We start from the raw sequence: 15,432 nt of genomic DNA on the forward strand, positions 1-15,432 counted from the left end.
AACACATGAAACTCAAGAAAAATGAAGACTGAAGTGTGAACACTATGCCCCTCCTTAGAAGTGGGAACAAAACACCCTTGGAAGGAGTTACAGAGACAAAGTTTGGAGCTGAGATAAAAGGATGGACCATGTAGACACTAGCATATCCGGGGATCCATCCCATAATCAGCTTCCAAATGCTGACACCATTGCATACACTAGCAAGATTATGCTGAAAGGACCCTGATATAGCTGTCTCTTGTCAGAGTATGCCTGGGCCTAGCAAACATAGAAGTGGATGCTCACAGTCGGCTATTGGATGGATCACATGGCCCCCAATGAAGGAGCTAGAGAAAGTACCAAAGAAGCTAAAGGGATCTGCAACCCTATAGGTGGAACAACATTATGAACTAACCAGTACCCCGGAGCTCTTGACTCTAGCTGCATATGCATCAAAAGATGGCCTAGTCGGCCATCACTGGAAAGAGAGGCCCATTGGACACGCAAACTTTATATGCCCCAGTACAGGGGAACGCCAGGGCCATAAAAGGGGAGTGGGTGGGTAGGGGAGAGGGGGTGGGTGGCTATGGGGGACTTTTGGTATAGCATTGCAAATGTAAATGAGCGAAATACCTAATAAAAAATGGAAAAAAAAATAAAAATTCAGGTCAGCCGCTAAAAAAAAAAAAAAAAAAAAAAAAAAAAAAAAAAAAAAAAAAAAAGTTTCATTTGCAGTATTAGAGCATAACCAAAAATTTGAAAAGCAAAACTCAACATCCAACAAATAATCCATTCTCTTTAAAATCAAATCAAACTTTGACTGCCAGTTCTTATATATGAATGTATGACAGTGCAGCTTTTAATACCTCATTAAAGAGACATTCTTTTAAATCCTATCCTTTATAAGTCTAGTTTCTAGAATAAGAATTACAGAAAATATTATTCCAATTCAGAAGTATCTTTAGAGACCTGTTTTCCTGGGTTGGCTCATGCCACGTGTTGTTGGTTAAAATGTCTCCAACCCTGAGTTACCAGTTTTAAGCTAACATTGTTACCAATATTACAAATTTTTAATCATACCCAATAACTTATAAGCCAGTACTCTATAGCCAAGACGTGCAGAACATATTTATACCTTTAAAACCAGTCAGAAACAAAAAATGAAGTAGCTACACACATCTTATATATTTAGACCAAACAAAATTTTCTTATACTTTCTAGTTATAATTTCAAGAGAAAAAGCACTTTGTCACTTGTTGAACCCAAACATCACAATTGGAGAGGTTTTTCTAGGAAAAAACAGCCATCAGCTTACTTGCCATAGAAATTGAGAGGCTGCTGGCCCCTTTAAAACAGCTTTTCTCCAGCTGTGCTTGACTCTCAGCTACAGTGCAGGGTAACATCAGTTTCTGCTGGGTAAATTGAGACTGTCTTCTGAGTAAGTTAAACTAAATCAAGGGATGGATAACCAGCAGATAAAGTTTTAACCATTCTTTTTTTCTGTTTTAGCATGAAACACAGACCAACAATCATTCAAACAATGTAACAAAAACAGACATAAATGGACAGATTGGTGCACCAAGGACAGACAATAGACAAAGAGGGAAGAGAACTTGAACCTGGCTTCTCTTTTACTAATGTGTCCTGGACAGGGTACAACTGGTTTTCTGAGACCTATTCTCTCTCTCTTTCTCATGTCATTTGTATTTTTACTGTTCCTACTTCGGGGAACCATGCACAGCATAAAGCTACTTGACCTAAGAATTTTTCTAGCAACTGTTTTTTAAACCCTGCTCCTCTCACCTGTCCGTAGCTCTTGGCTACAGACAAATGTCTATATAGAATTCTCCTGTCCCAATTGTGCTGTCACCCCTAGGTGAAACTGGGATCTGGTCAACAGTTGTTCAGCCTAGCTGTATCCTAATGCACCTCCTGCAACAACAGCCTCTGAAAAATAAAATTTGTATCTAGTGGTAGTGTGAATGCTGTTCATTGCTTATCACCATGTAGGAGACTGTTACTTCTCTTCTGTTTTCTGTGGAGCTCCACCCAAAACAGCATTTCTCAGTGGGTCCCACCATTTTCAGTCACCTGATTTGGGTACCACCTGTCTCTATCCAGCAGTCTTGGATGATACCTGAAAGGGGGGCTGGAAATAAAAGGACAGGTGTGAGAGAAAGATGAAGCCAAGACAAAGTTTCTGATCAAGGCTCAAAGTTTAATTTTCAGCACTATGTTTATATAGGGAAAGCTCACAGACCCATCCTTTGTTTCAGTTGGATTGAATTGCAAAGCAAGCTCAGCAGTCAGTCAATTCCTCAAGCTCCTGTAGGAAATCGCAAGTGCCAGATGATTCCAGCTAGGTTGTAAAACCATTGTGGGTTTGTTTAGCCCACTGAAGGCTGGGGGAAGGGCACACAGAGGTTTATCTTCTTGGTGTCCAGTTGACAATCTTAACCATCACACTTCACTTTTCACTGTGCTCACTTACCAGCTAGGGAGGTAATTCTGGTGTGACCACAGAAAAGGAGAAAACAGGAAGATTCCTCAGGAATCTTTATTTCAAGGTTGTCAGGGGTTAAAGAATTATATTAGTCAGGGTTCTCTAGAGTCACAAGACTTATGAAATATATCTATATAATGAGGGGCACTATGGGAATGACTTACTGCCTATAGTCCAACTAATCCAACAATGGGCAGCAATAGTCAAGTAGTTGTTCCATCCCATGAGGCTGGGTGTTTCAGCTCTTCTGTATAAACTGGAATCCTGAAGGAAGTAGGTTCCAACAGATGTGCTGGCAAGTAAGAACAAGCAGGCAGAGAAGAAAAAGCCTTCCTTCTTCCAATGCCCTTAGGTATGGCCCAGCTTAAAGGTATGTACATTAGGTTTATGCTTGGACCTAAGATGTTCTTTATTTGGAATTTGCTCTGTCTCAGGCTGGCCTTGAACTCAGAGATCTGCTTGCCTCTGTCTCCTGGAATTAAAAATCATGTACTACCTTGCCTGGGCTTAAGCTTTTCACTGCCACTGTGCCTCAAGAGCCAAATCAAAAGCCTGTGTCTTCCAGCCTCAAGATCTGGATCACAGGTGTACCCTCTATTTCTGGATTATAATTCTCTCCAGGTAAGTCAAATTACAACTGGGAATTGTCATCACAAGGATATTTGAAACTTAATACATATTTCTAAAATGTTTGAGAGAATCTAGCAAAACTCCATTCAACCAGAGATTCCTTTAATGCTGTGGAGTCATGTAAATTTTTTTTTATTCCTTTTGGAATGAAAGAAGCCTGTATATTCTGTTAACTCTGCTGCTTGCCTATCATGTGTCCAAGGGACTGGTGCTGAGAAATGACTTACATAACAGATGAATAGATGACATTTCTCCCCTGCCACCACAAGTATCGCTGAAATTATATATTGTTCATTTACTTTTTTAAAACGTGGAGTTGTAATTTTTGTGATAATCAAATCCATCTTGAATAGCCTGTAATTTCTTAGCAAGGATCAGAGGACAATTTTCTCCCTAATAATAAAGAAGCTGTTCCCTGGTCCTCACAATACTCCTGTTTGGTATCAGTAGGATTTATTCGTGGTCCATTAATCATCCATGCTTGACAGTGAGTAGCTAACAATAATTGTGATAAGATGGTAAAATGAGTCTTGTCACTTATTTCTTTGTTTAAGAGGTGTGTGAACAAGGCATACCGAAACAAGCCAGATGCTTATGTGGAGAAGGAATTTGGATGTGGTTGTTGAGCCCCATGCAGACAACTTGAACTTACACTGCAGGGATGAAGGATGTGGAAAACTTTCCATAGGAGTGTGCTGAGAAGGAAATTGAAGAACAGTGTGCCTTGGTGCGGGGCACTGCAGATGTACCTTGGGAACTAAGGTGATAGCTCAGTTGGCAGAGTACTTGCTTTGCAGGTGCTAACATGCCACCCACTTTATGCTTTGAGACAGTCTCCCACTAACCTGGAATGCACCGAGTAGTCTAGGCTGGCTGGCCATCGAGCAGCAGGGCTTAGCCTCCCACCTGCAGGATGCCTGGATTTGTATTTTAACACTGCTTCTGAGGATTGAACTCAGGTCCTCATGCATACAAGGTAAGCATTTTACTGAGGTTTTAAAAATAACTTACTTTTAAAGTATAAGCTTGTTTAGGTTGACTGTGAAGATTGGGAGCTAGAGCAGAAGTTGCTTCAAAGTTGACCTTACAACATTTCTTTTATCCATGTCACTGCCTGTAACAGTTTCTCAGTCAACCTAAGTCTTCCTTACCTCACCGGAAATGTAGAACTCAACGCTTCAGTTAAATAAAAGGTCAGTGCTGAGATTGAAATGTGAACTGGCTTCCATGGGCTGAGTTTTTGAACAGTGAATCCATAGCTTGTGGTATTGTTCTGGAAGGTTGTAGAGTCCTATGGTCCTTTGTTTAAGAACTGCATAACTGGAGAATATGAAGGGACCCACCTGCAGTGGGGTGCTTTCTCTGTGACCCAAATTAGGCACCTATTTTCACAGAGAGATCCTTCTTTAAGTGGCTGATCTCTGATTCAGGAAGAAAACAAGCAGCAAACAGCCTTGCAGGCATGATTTTCAAGGGGGAAAAGGTGGGTGCCTGGTGTCTGTGTTAGAATGAGTAGGATGCAGCTGTGTGTTTCAATTGGGCTTTTGATGGCTGGACTCCAATAATTGATAGCTAGACCTTGGTGGTCACTCTCAGGAGGAGGAAGTGATCAAATAAGAGAATGGACCTTGATGGCTAGCTTTAGGAATGCAATCTAATGGCTTTCTAGCAAGTAATAGGGAATGGGAGAAGGGCAAGACCTTCCTAAGCCATGTTTGCATGCTTGGGGCTGTTAGAGTCCCTTTAGAATAGACTTCACATATGTCTGCACGGTGTGTGCTCATGAACATACATGTTGTAATACATGTATGAATGTCAGAGGCCAACCTTGTCAGGATTGTACTTTGCTTTTTCCTTTATGTGGCCAGATGCCTCCACTCCTGACACCATGCTTGTGAGTCAGAAGAGGCTCTTATTCCCTAAAGGGGATTCTTGCCAGATATTTGGCCACAGCAATCTCTTCATTATCTCTATGCTCCTGCATGGGACCTAACACATGAAAATGCTCAGCTCTTTTGCCCTGTGTTCCTTGTGGATTGGAGACCTTAAGTTTCAATTCCTTCATTGCCTTACCTGCCAGTATTATTATTTCTATGTGTCAGTGTGAAGTTCTAGCTCAGCATTGACGGACAGCCTCGACACCATAGGGTAAGCTGAAGAGAGTTGAGTTGGTGATTGATCACGCAACAGACTTTTCTCCGAGGGAATAAAGCTTGATCCACTCACTGGGGCCGACACTCCCTGTGATCAGCGAGAAACTCTCTGAACTCTTTAAATTCTTTGGGAGCCAGCAAGAAGAGAAAGAGGAGGAAAGGTGCGCGCGCGCACACACACACACACACACACACACACACACACACACTTAGCGGATGAAGTAAGGCAAGCTCCAACAACTTCATACACATACATATGTGTAGACAGGCAGACAGACAGAGATATTGGATGGATGGAGCAAACTCAAACCAGTTGATTCCAACTTTATTTTTTTCTTAGCCTTTTTATACCTTCGAAGAAAAAGTTCTCTATGTAAGAAAAACCACAACTTACATATTCCCTAAAAACAATCTCTACAAAAACATATTCCTAAAAAACAGATTAAAATCATTACACAAAAGAAAGTTGCAACACGGTGATTGAGTATGTATTTGTCCTTTGAAGCTTATTCCAAACTAAATATTTGCCATCTTTCTCCTCACAAGCTTAATATAACCCCTAAGCAATAGTTCCTGCTATTGATTAACAAAGTTTAAGCATGGTGTGTGCTCATGAACATACATGTTGTAATACATGTATGAATGTCAGAGGCCAACCTTGTCAGGATTGCACTTTGCTTTTTCCTTTATGTGGCCAGATGCCTCCACTCCTGACACCATGCTTGTGAGTCAGAAGAGGCTCTTATTCCGTAAAGGGGATTCTTGCCAGATATTTGGCAGTCTATAGTAGCAAATTTTTTCCTATTTGTAGCTGACGACAATTTGTATTTACCAAGAAACAGATCATCCTCTATCTTACATCATATTTTTAAAGTCTTGTTCAGCTAAACTGGTGGATCATCTATCCTCTCTTCTTATATTCTCAATAGGATTGTTAACACTTTACTCATAACCCTGTCTTTTCATGGTATACACTGAGACCTGTGGACATATTCCTAGATCACAAGATCCAGGAACTCAGACCCAATCTACAATGATGTTCTCTTTGATCATTAACTTGTCCCAAGCATATTTGTCTCTTTCAAGTACAATTCCATGCTTGTAACACGAGAAAGCTCACTGCACTCCTTCTCTTCTCTTCTCTTCTCTTCTCTTCTCTTCTCTTCTCTTCTCTTCTCTTCTCTTCTCTTCTCTTCTCTTTTCTTGGTTATTTTATTTATATTTCAAATGTTATCCTCCTTCCTGGTTTCCCCTCCACAAGCCCTTATCCCACCCCCATCCCCCTGCTTCTATGATGGAGCTCCTCTACCCACCCACCCACTCCCACCTCACCACCCTAGCATTGCCGTACATTGAGGCATTGAGTCTCCACAGAACCAAGGGCCTCCCCTCCCATTGATGCCAGATAAGGTCATCCTCTGCTACATATGCAGCTGGAGCCGACTACTCTATAAGGAAGGAGCACACTCTGTTCTTAATTCTAACTTTTTTATAACTTTCTGAAAAAACTAGTTAACCTATCTCCTTAAACTTTCTATCAACTACTCTGACTTCTTAAAACTGTTTAGATCAATCAGGAATTTCATGAAATCATTAATTCATTTGAAAAGCAACTTGAGATCTTATCTTCATGTTGATCTGCAGGAAACTTGCCCAACAGAGTGGGCTATCACCCAGAAAAGAATCACATTAGGCTATGGGCAGTGATGGTCTCCTTATGACCAATCACACCATGCCAGATATATGAGGAATACAGCAATGAGAAACATGAGAAGGCACAGCAGTACCCAGAAGCCATTCTGGGATGAAGCCCCTGGGGCTGTGCCTCTCCAGGGTATACGCATTACAGTTGTGCAAAATGGTGGGCAGTCACCAGGAAGCTCATTTGCCCATGCTCCTCCTGCATGGTATCTGTCACTGCAGCATTGCCACTTGCTACTGCCACTTTGGGCATGCTAGCCATGCCATGGCTGACCACAGGCAGCATTTCAATGTTCACGGTATGGATCTGTGAGGGCACTGTACCTGTATAGGTTATATAAACAGTTATGAGACTCGACTTCCACTGAACATCACTATACTTTATCAGTGACCCTTCTTGATGGCTGGTAAAATTATAAAACATGAAATAAAATAACAAGTAATTCCAGGATGTTTAGTTGTAAAAGAAGAACTTTAATCCAATATTACTTTGTATAGCCATGTGGGGATTTTGTAGACTTTCCTCGACAAATTTTTGTTGTATAACGTATCGAGGAATTTTTTTAATGCACCTTAATTATATAAAAATGTATTAGGTGGATATTGTATGATTTTCCTGGGGAGATGTGAACAAGTGTCTATTTAGTCCAGATGACAAATCAAAGAGAAGATTCCACTTAAATCTAGCTTGAGGAACCAATGAGTTTATTGCTGTGATCTAAAAGCTAGGTGAAGGATAACTTAGCATGATGACACAGATAGCTGTGTCACTAAGCGTCCCATCCCAACATGGGTGATATCACTAAGCATCCCTACCCCAGCATGGGTGATGTCACTAAGCATCCTACCCTAGCATGGGTGATTCCACTAAGGATCCTACCCTAGCACGGTTGATGTCACTAAGCATCCTACCCTAGCATGAGTGATGATTATAAAAGCTGTATCCCTAGAGCCCCCTACACAACCTGCAGGCAGCTGGGCCTGTCAGGAGATGTCCTATGCCAAGCAATTGTTTACTATTTCCATAGGGACTTGTAAGTTTCAGGAGCTTTCTGACCTTATGAGTTTTGTTTACTTCCTGAGTCTCCTGAATGTCTTCCTCCTCAAGGAAGGAGCGTTTCAATGGAAATAGCTTCAGAAGAATGGACTTAAATCCAGAGAGCATACACAGTTGCTTTGAAGAGTGTTTTGAGATGGATCCCATAGACCTTGCAATTGGCTGTCTTGAGCAGATACAGGTATGTTCTTGGCAGATCTAGTAAAATATGCTCTGTAAAAAGCTGTAGCTTCTAGAGAAGTTATATTGAAGTCTGATGATTCGCTAATCACTACTAATTATTAGAGTAGGAATTTAACAGCTTGATGGTTTTCTTAAGATTTATTTTGAATTTTATGAATGCTGGTATGTCTGTATGGGGGTGTGTGTACAAGGACTCAGGTAGCCACAGAGACCAGAAGAGGATATTGGATGTTCGGGAGCTTGGGATATGGGCAGTTGGGAGATGCCCAATGCCAGTGCTGGGAATCCCATGCAGGTCCTCTGCAAGAGCAGTACTGCTTCCTAACCTGGGTTGAGGACACCATGAGAACATGGCCCACAGAATCAACTAATCAAGGCCCATAAGACCCCATAGAGATTGAAGCAACAGTAACAGTGTCTATATTGATCTGAGATAGGTCCTCTCTATATACATTATGGTCATGTATGGTGTTCTTGTGAGACTCCTAATAGTGGAAGTGGTGACATCCCTGACTCTTTTGCCTGCTTTTGGGACCCTTTTCCTCCTACTGGGTTGCTTGCCTCATCCAGTCTTGATATGAAGGTTTGTTCCAGCCTTATTGTAGCTTGGAATACCTTGTAATATTCCAGGAAGACCTGCTCTTTGCTGAAGGGAAATGGAAAGGGAGTGGATCGGAAGGGGAAGTTTGGTGTACAGGTAAAGGGAAGGAGTGGAAAGAGAGGAAACTGCAGTTGGCATGTAAGGTATAAGAAGAATACAGTGTTCAATGTTTTGAAGTTACAACTATGCTTAGTCCAAAGCATTGTGAGGAGAGGAAAGTCCCCATACTGCTAGACAGAGGGACTTCTGAGGAGTTGTTTATCAAGAAACCACTGCTGAGGAGGAAGAAGGCTGTCAATGATGTCACCTGACATCCATGCACACCAAGATGAGAGAATTCTCTCAGCTCAGGGTCCTCCCTGACAGACCTACAATGGCTGCCATTTGAACCACCAAGGATGTCTTTGAAAAAAAAAAATTCCTACGGTCCACCCACAAAAACGTAACTCAAACATCTGGACCATTAATACAACAAAGTAATGTTGATTTTAAAATCTCTATCTGGATAATGTGTGGTGGTTAGTTGTTGTTGTTTTTTTTTAATTAAGATTTTATGCTCCACTATGTTCATAGCAGCCTTATTTATAATAGCCAGAAGCTGGAAAGAACCCAGATGCCCCTCAACAGAGGAATGGATACAGAAAATGTGGTACATTTACACAATGAAGTACTACTCAGCTATTAAAAAGAATGAATTTATGAAATTCCTAGCCAAATGGATGGACCTGGAGGGCATCATCTGAGTGAGGTAACCCAATCACAAAGGAACTCTCACAATATGTACTCACTGATAAGTGGATATTAGCCCAGAAACTTAGGATACCCAAGATATAAGATATAATTTGCTAAAAACATTAAACTCAAGAGAACGAAGACCAAAGTGTGGACACTTTGCCCCTTCTTAGAATAGGAAACAAAACACCCATGGAAGGAGTTACAGACACAAAATTTGGAAGTGTGACGAAAGGATGGACCATCTAGTGATTGCCATATCCAGAGATCCATCCCATGATCAGCTTCCAAACGCTGACACCATTGCATACACTCGCAAGATTTTGCTGAAAGGACCCAGATATAGCTGTCTCTTGTGAGACTATGCCAGGGCCTAGCAAACACAGAAGTGGATGCTCACAGTCAGCTATTGAATGGACCACAGGGCCCCCAATGGAGGAACTAGAGAAAGCACCCAAGGAACTAAAGGGAACTGCAACCCTATAGGTGGAACAACAATATGAACTAAGCAGTACCCCGGAGCTCTTGTCTCTAGCTGCATATGTATCAAAAGATGGCCTAGTCGGCCATCACTGCAAAGAGAGGCCCATTGGACTTGCAAACTTTATATGCCCCAATACAGGGGAACACCAGGGCCAAAAAGGGGGAGTGGGTGGGTAGGGGAGTGGGGGTGGGTGGGTATGGGGGACTTTTGGTATAGCATTGGAAATGTAAATGAGCGAAATACCTAATAAAAAATGGAAAAAAATTTTATTTACTTTTATTTTGTGTGTGTGGATGTTTTACCACCATACATGTCTGTATATCAAATGCATGCAGTGCCCATGGAGGTCAGAAGATGGCATCGGATCCTCTGGAATTGGAATTAGAGCTAGCTAGTCACTCTCTGTGGGTTCTGGAGACCAAACCTGGGTCTTCTGGAAGAACAACTAGTATTTTTAACCACTGAGTCATCTCTCCAGCCCTTGATGATCAGTTTTAATTGTCAACTTGACCCAACCTATTATCACCTGGGAAGAAGTCTCACTAAGAGGTGTCTAGATAGGAACGGTTTGTGGGCTTATCAGTGGGGAGTTCTCTTGATTGTGTTCACTGAAATAAATCCCCACCCACTGTGAGTGGCACCATTGCCCGTGTTTGTGTCCTGGACTGCATAGATGCAGAGAAGGGGCTGAACACACGTAAGCACGCATGCTTGCACTCATTCTCTCTCTACTTTTGAATGTGGATATGATGTGACAGGCTGCTTCAGGTTGCTGCCTTGACTTACCCAAATGATCTGGGATTCTGAGCTGAAAGAGCCCTTAAAGTTTCTTTCACCATTATTTATCAGAGCGACATAAATGAAGCTAGGACAAGACGTTCATATGACCTAAACCAGTAGCATGAAGGGTCCTTTAATAACAGAACCCTCCTTTTCCTGTATCCTCTGTGATCTTCCCTTGTTCCTCTCTACCCTTCGTCTTCCTCTCCTTGCCTGTACAGTCCTCTGTCTACAAACAGTTTTGCTTTTTATTTAACTTAAGACTAAAACTATAAAATATTAGCGTCTGTGACAGATCCATTTTTAAGCTCCTATGTCCTTAATCTTTGGAAGACCACTCCTCCATCCTTGCCTGCCATCCTCATCTGTTTGCTTGCGTTTTGTTAAGTGTTTGTGAGGGAGGAAACTGTGATTCCCCCATCTACTATGTAAGCCTCAGTATTTCCAATTTTCTTATGCCTCTTCCTACTCAGAGTGGATTCTGAATTTGGTCAGTTGATCATATCATACCCCATCATCATGGATAGAGCAGTTGAATAGGGAAATGTTAGTTTCTTCTTGTGAGCTTTTTAAAGCTATATCTATTGTTCTGAGGCAGGTTAAAAAGCGAGCTTATGGTATGGGAAGAGAAGGGGTTCTCACTCTGAAGTCTGACTGAAGCATACATTTCAGTAGGCGAAAATCAAGATCTATAACACAATTAACATTGGCTTAATGTTCTTCTTTCTACCCAAATATGAACCTGTAATTTTCTAAGAATCTCTCCAGGCACTTCATTTACAGTAAAAAGACATTGTTTCCATGGTCCCTATAAAAAGTTTAGTATTCATTTTATCTAACTGTAATTGTACACAACATATCTCTTGAGCCACCATATTTATCAAAAGAGTGAATAGAGACAGAGGAAGGGGTGTAGTCCTTTACAAACCATAGAGCAATGAAATTCCCAGAGCTTCTAATATCCTATCTACAGTCACCACTTGGGCTGCCTGCAAAGCACAACTCTTGGATATAATGTCTTTTTGTGGTTCCCAAAGGAGAGTTCTGTCTTGCTTGCTGTCTCTCCTAAGTACCACTTTTCTATTATTATTGGTACTTAAGATCTATTTTTAGGACCCTTTAATAAGTTCCAGTTCTGCTTCATACTGGTTTTGGATGATTTTTTTTTTCTATGATGAAGTAAAAGACCCAGCTTTACCTGATTGGACATCTCTTCATGATAAGTGGGCCCTTTCGGATGCCAAGAGTAGTTCTGAGCTGTTTCTCTTGCTGCATCATCATGTCTGCTTTCATGCCAAAACCATGCTGCTTTTGTTACAATATCTCTGAAATACAACTTAAGATCGGGGATGGTGATAACTTCCAGCATGGGTTCATGGTTGTTTTACCAATCCTGTAATTTTTGTTTGTTTCCTTATGAAGCTAAAAATTGTCCTTTCGAGTTCTGTGAATAGTTGTGTGAGAATTTTGATGATGATGCAGATTGCTTTTGGTAGGATGACCATTATATGAATCCTAAAAAGTTTTTATTATGTAAGTCTTGTACTTGGTTGGTTAGAGTTTTCACAGATTTTTTTTTTTTTTTTTTTTTTTTTTTTTTTGGCTATTGTGACAAGTATTTTTCCCCTGGTTTCTTTCTCAGTCCATCTGTCATTTGCATATAGGAGGGGTATTGATGGTTTGTGTGTTAATTTGTATCTTCTTACTTTGCTCAAAGTGTTTATTAACTGTAGAGGTGTCATGGTGGAGTTTGTAGGGCCATTTATATATACAATTTTATCATCTGTAAATAGAGATATTTTGACTTCTTTCTTTCCCATTTGTATCCCCTTTCTTTCAGTTTTCTTACCATTTTAGCTAAGACTTAAAGTACTATTTTAAGTCGTTTTCCTTCTCTTCTTCCTAACTTTAGTAGAATACTCTGAGTTTCTTTCCACTTAATTTGATGTTGGGATAGGCTTGCTGTAAATAATCTTCATTATGTTGAGGTATGCCTCTTGCATTCCCAGTCTCTGCAGGACTTTTATCATGAAGTGATGTTGGATTTTGTCAAAGGCCTTTTCTGCATCTAATGAGATCACCTTGTGGCTTTTGTCTTTCAGTCTGTTTATATAGTGAATTACATTTATCAATGTATGTGTGTAGAACCATCCCTGCATTTCTGGGGTGAAGCCTACTTGATCAAAATTGATAATCTTTTGGATGTGTTATTGGATTTGGTTTGCAAGTATTTTATTGAGAATGTTTACATCTATGTTCATAAGGGAAATTAACTACAGTAATCTTCTTTTGGGCCAGTCATGACTTCTGTGGCCTCATAAAAAGAATTAGATAATGTTCCTTCTGTTTCTATTTTGTGGCATAATTTGAGTAGTATTAGCATTAATTCTTCTTTGAACCTCTGATAGAATTCTGTGCTAAAGTCATCTATCTGGTTTTGGGCTTTGGGTGTGTGTGTGCAGGAAGGCAGACTTTAATTTATGCTTCAAATTCACTAGTGGCTATGAGTCTGTTTAAGTTGCGTATCTAATCTTGATTTAGCCTTGGTAGGTCATATATAATAAGAAGTCTACACATTTCACTTAGGATTTTCAGTTTTTAGGGTACAGACTTTTAGAGCCTGTTCCTATGATTTTTTGGGTTTCCTCAGTGCCTATTATGATATCTCCCTTTTCATCTCTAATTTTGTTAATTTGGCAAAAAGGAGGGAAGGGCATCTTTCTCTTGCTGTTGCCACTCCCGCTCCAGCAGATGAGAGGCAAGGCCAGCTCTTCCACGCTCATGTTCTTGGGGCCAGCTTACTGGCAACCCCCACATCCAGCGGCAGCTCTACTATACTGCCAGGCAGGTGCAATGACCACTCTCCTGAGTGCTGCAATAGGTGAGGGACAGGACCGGCTCTCCTTCTTTCATGATCCAGGGCCAGGTCTCCCATCTCCTATAGATGAGGGGTAAGGGAAGGAGGGTATGTCTCCCTTGTCAATACAGCTGCACAGGAGATAAGTGGTAGGGCTAGCTCTCCTGCATGCTTATACCCTTGGGGCAGACTCACCCACAACTCCCACAATGTGCAGGGGTGAGGGCTGCCTCCTGAGTACTGCAGCTGGCTAGGGGCAGGGGCAGCTCTCCTGCTCTCCTGCTACCAGGGCCAGCTCTCTCACGATGCCCAGGTGAGGGGTGGGGCCAGTTCTGCACAGCCCTCAGACATCAACATGTCCCTGGCTGGCAGCCCAGATCAAGGACATCTACCTGGCATTTGGTGGTAACAGACCCCTGCTGCTTGAGGGCCACAGACCCAGATGTGGCCTCCAGGGACAGCACAGGCCAGGACCCCACCATGGTCCCAGGTGGCGTCACTAACTCACATCATGCTGTTCCTCACTACCCTTGAGTCTCTACTTCTGCATCTTTTCATTGTGCCTACATCCTTCTGTTTTTCTTTCTCTTCTATTTTTCTGTCACTTACTTACAATCTTTAGTGGTGCCTGAGGTCTCCTGAGTGTCAGGAGTCATCCAAAAGTGGTTTCAGGGGCTAGAAAGATGGCTCAACAATTAAGAGCACTGGCTGCTCTTCCAGAGGTCCTGAGTTCAATTCCCAGCAACCACATGATGGCTCACAATCATCTGTAATAGAATCTGATGCCCTCCTCTGGTGTGTCTGAGGAGAACCACAATGTACTCATATACATAGAATAAAAAAAATCTTTTTTTTTTTTAAAGAGTGGTTTCAGGAGTGCTATGATGTGCTCGTGCATTATGGCACCAGATATGGGTCATTTAAGGCAAGGTCTGAGCCCCAAGGTCTGTCTGGCACCTAACTGGTGATCATCCCTTGTCAGGATCCAGGCACCACCAGTCTAGTGATCATCTAGGGCTTGCATCTCACCTGGGCCACCCTAGTGGCCCCACAAAAGGGCTGTTGGTCTCTGTCCGGCTCACTCCTGCCTGGGTCCCAGTCAGGGTTCTTTGTTGGGGGTTGATTTTGTGCACTGTATATTCAGATGCTGATTTCTGTGCCCAGGGATCTGGTTATAGTAAGGACACCAGCTTTGCCATGAATATTGAACCATCTCCTGTATCAATGTTGTATTAAAAAAAAGTCCCCCAAAGATGGCCTAGTCGGCCATCACTGGAAAGAGAGGCCCATTGGACACGCAAACTGTATATGCCCCAGTACAGGGGAACGCCAGGGCCAAAAAAAATGGGAATGAGTGGGTAGGGAAGTGGGGGGGGGAGGGTATGGGGGACTTTTGGGATAGCATTGGAAATGTAATTGAGGAAAATATGTAATAAAAAAATAAATTAAAAAAAAGTCCCCCATTATCTCTGATTGGTTAATAAAGAGCTGATTCATCCTATGACTGTGCAGAGTTGGATTTTGGATCACAGCTGGATCACAGCTAGGGGTCCCAGAGAGAGGGGAGAAGAAGAAGAACCATGAGAAGAAGAAGTAGAGAGACCACATGGAAAGACCAAGAGATGGCCGTGAGGCAGAGGGACCAGGAGGAGCTGTGATGAGCTGGTCACTATGAGAACATGCATGAAGCAAAACAAGCCAGAGTGAGACTCAGTTTGAAGACAAAGGATCACATGGCTGAGAAATTGATAGTTTAGAGGCTTCAGATAGAT

General features: G+C 41.8%; 1 long non-coding RNA gene across 1 annotated transcript; it reads left to right on the plus strand.

Moving 5' to 3' along the window:
* Positions 1-3,029: 3,029 nt before the first annotated feature.
* On the plus strand, positions 3,030-9,375 carry Gm35480. The gene is made up of 3 exons (XR_877283.1): positions 3,030-4,088; positions 4,236-4,305; positions 8,075-9,375. It is a non-coding gene; the product is annotated as a predicted gene, 35480 (long non-coding RNA).
* The last annotated feature ends 6,057 nt before the right edge of the window (positions 9,376-15,432 follow it).

Source organism: Mus musculus, chromosome 18 (genome assembly GCF_000001635.26).
Source record: "Mus musculus strain C57BL/6J chromosome 18, GRCm38.p6 C57BL/6J".
NCBI lineage: Eukaryota > Metazoa > Chordata > Mammalia > Rodentia > Muridae > Mus > Mus musculus.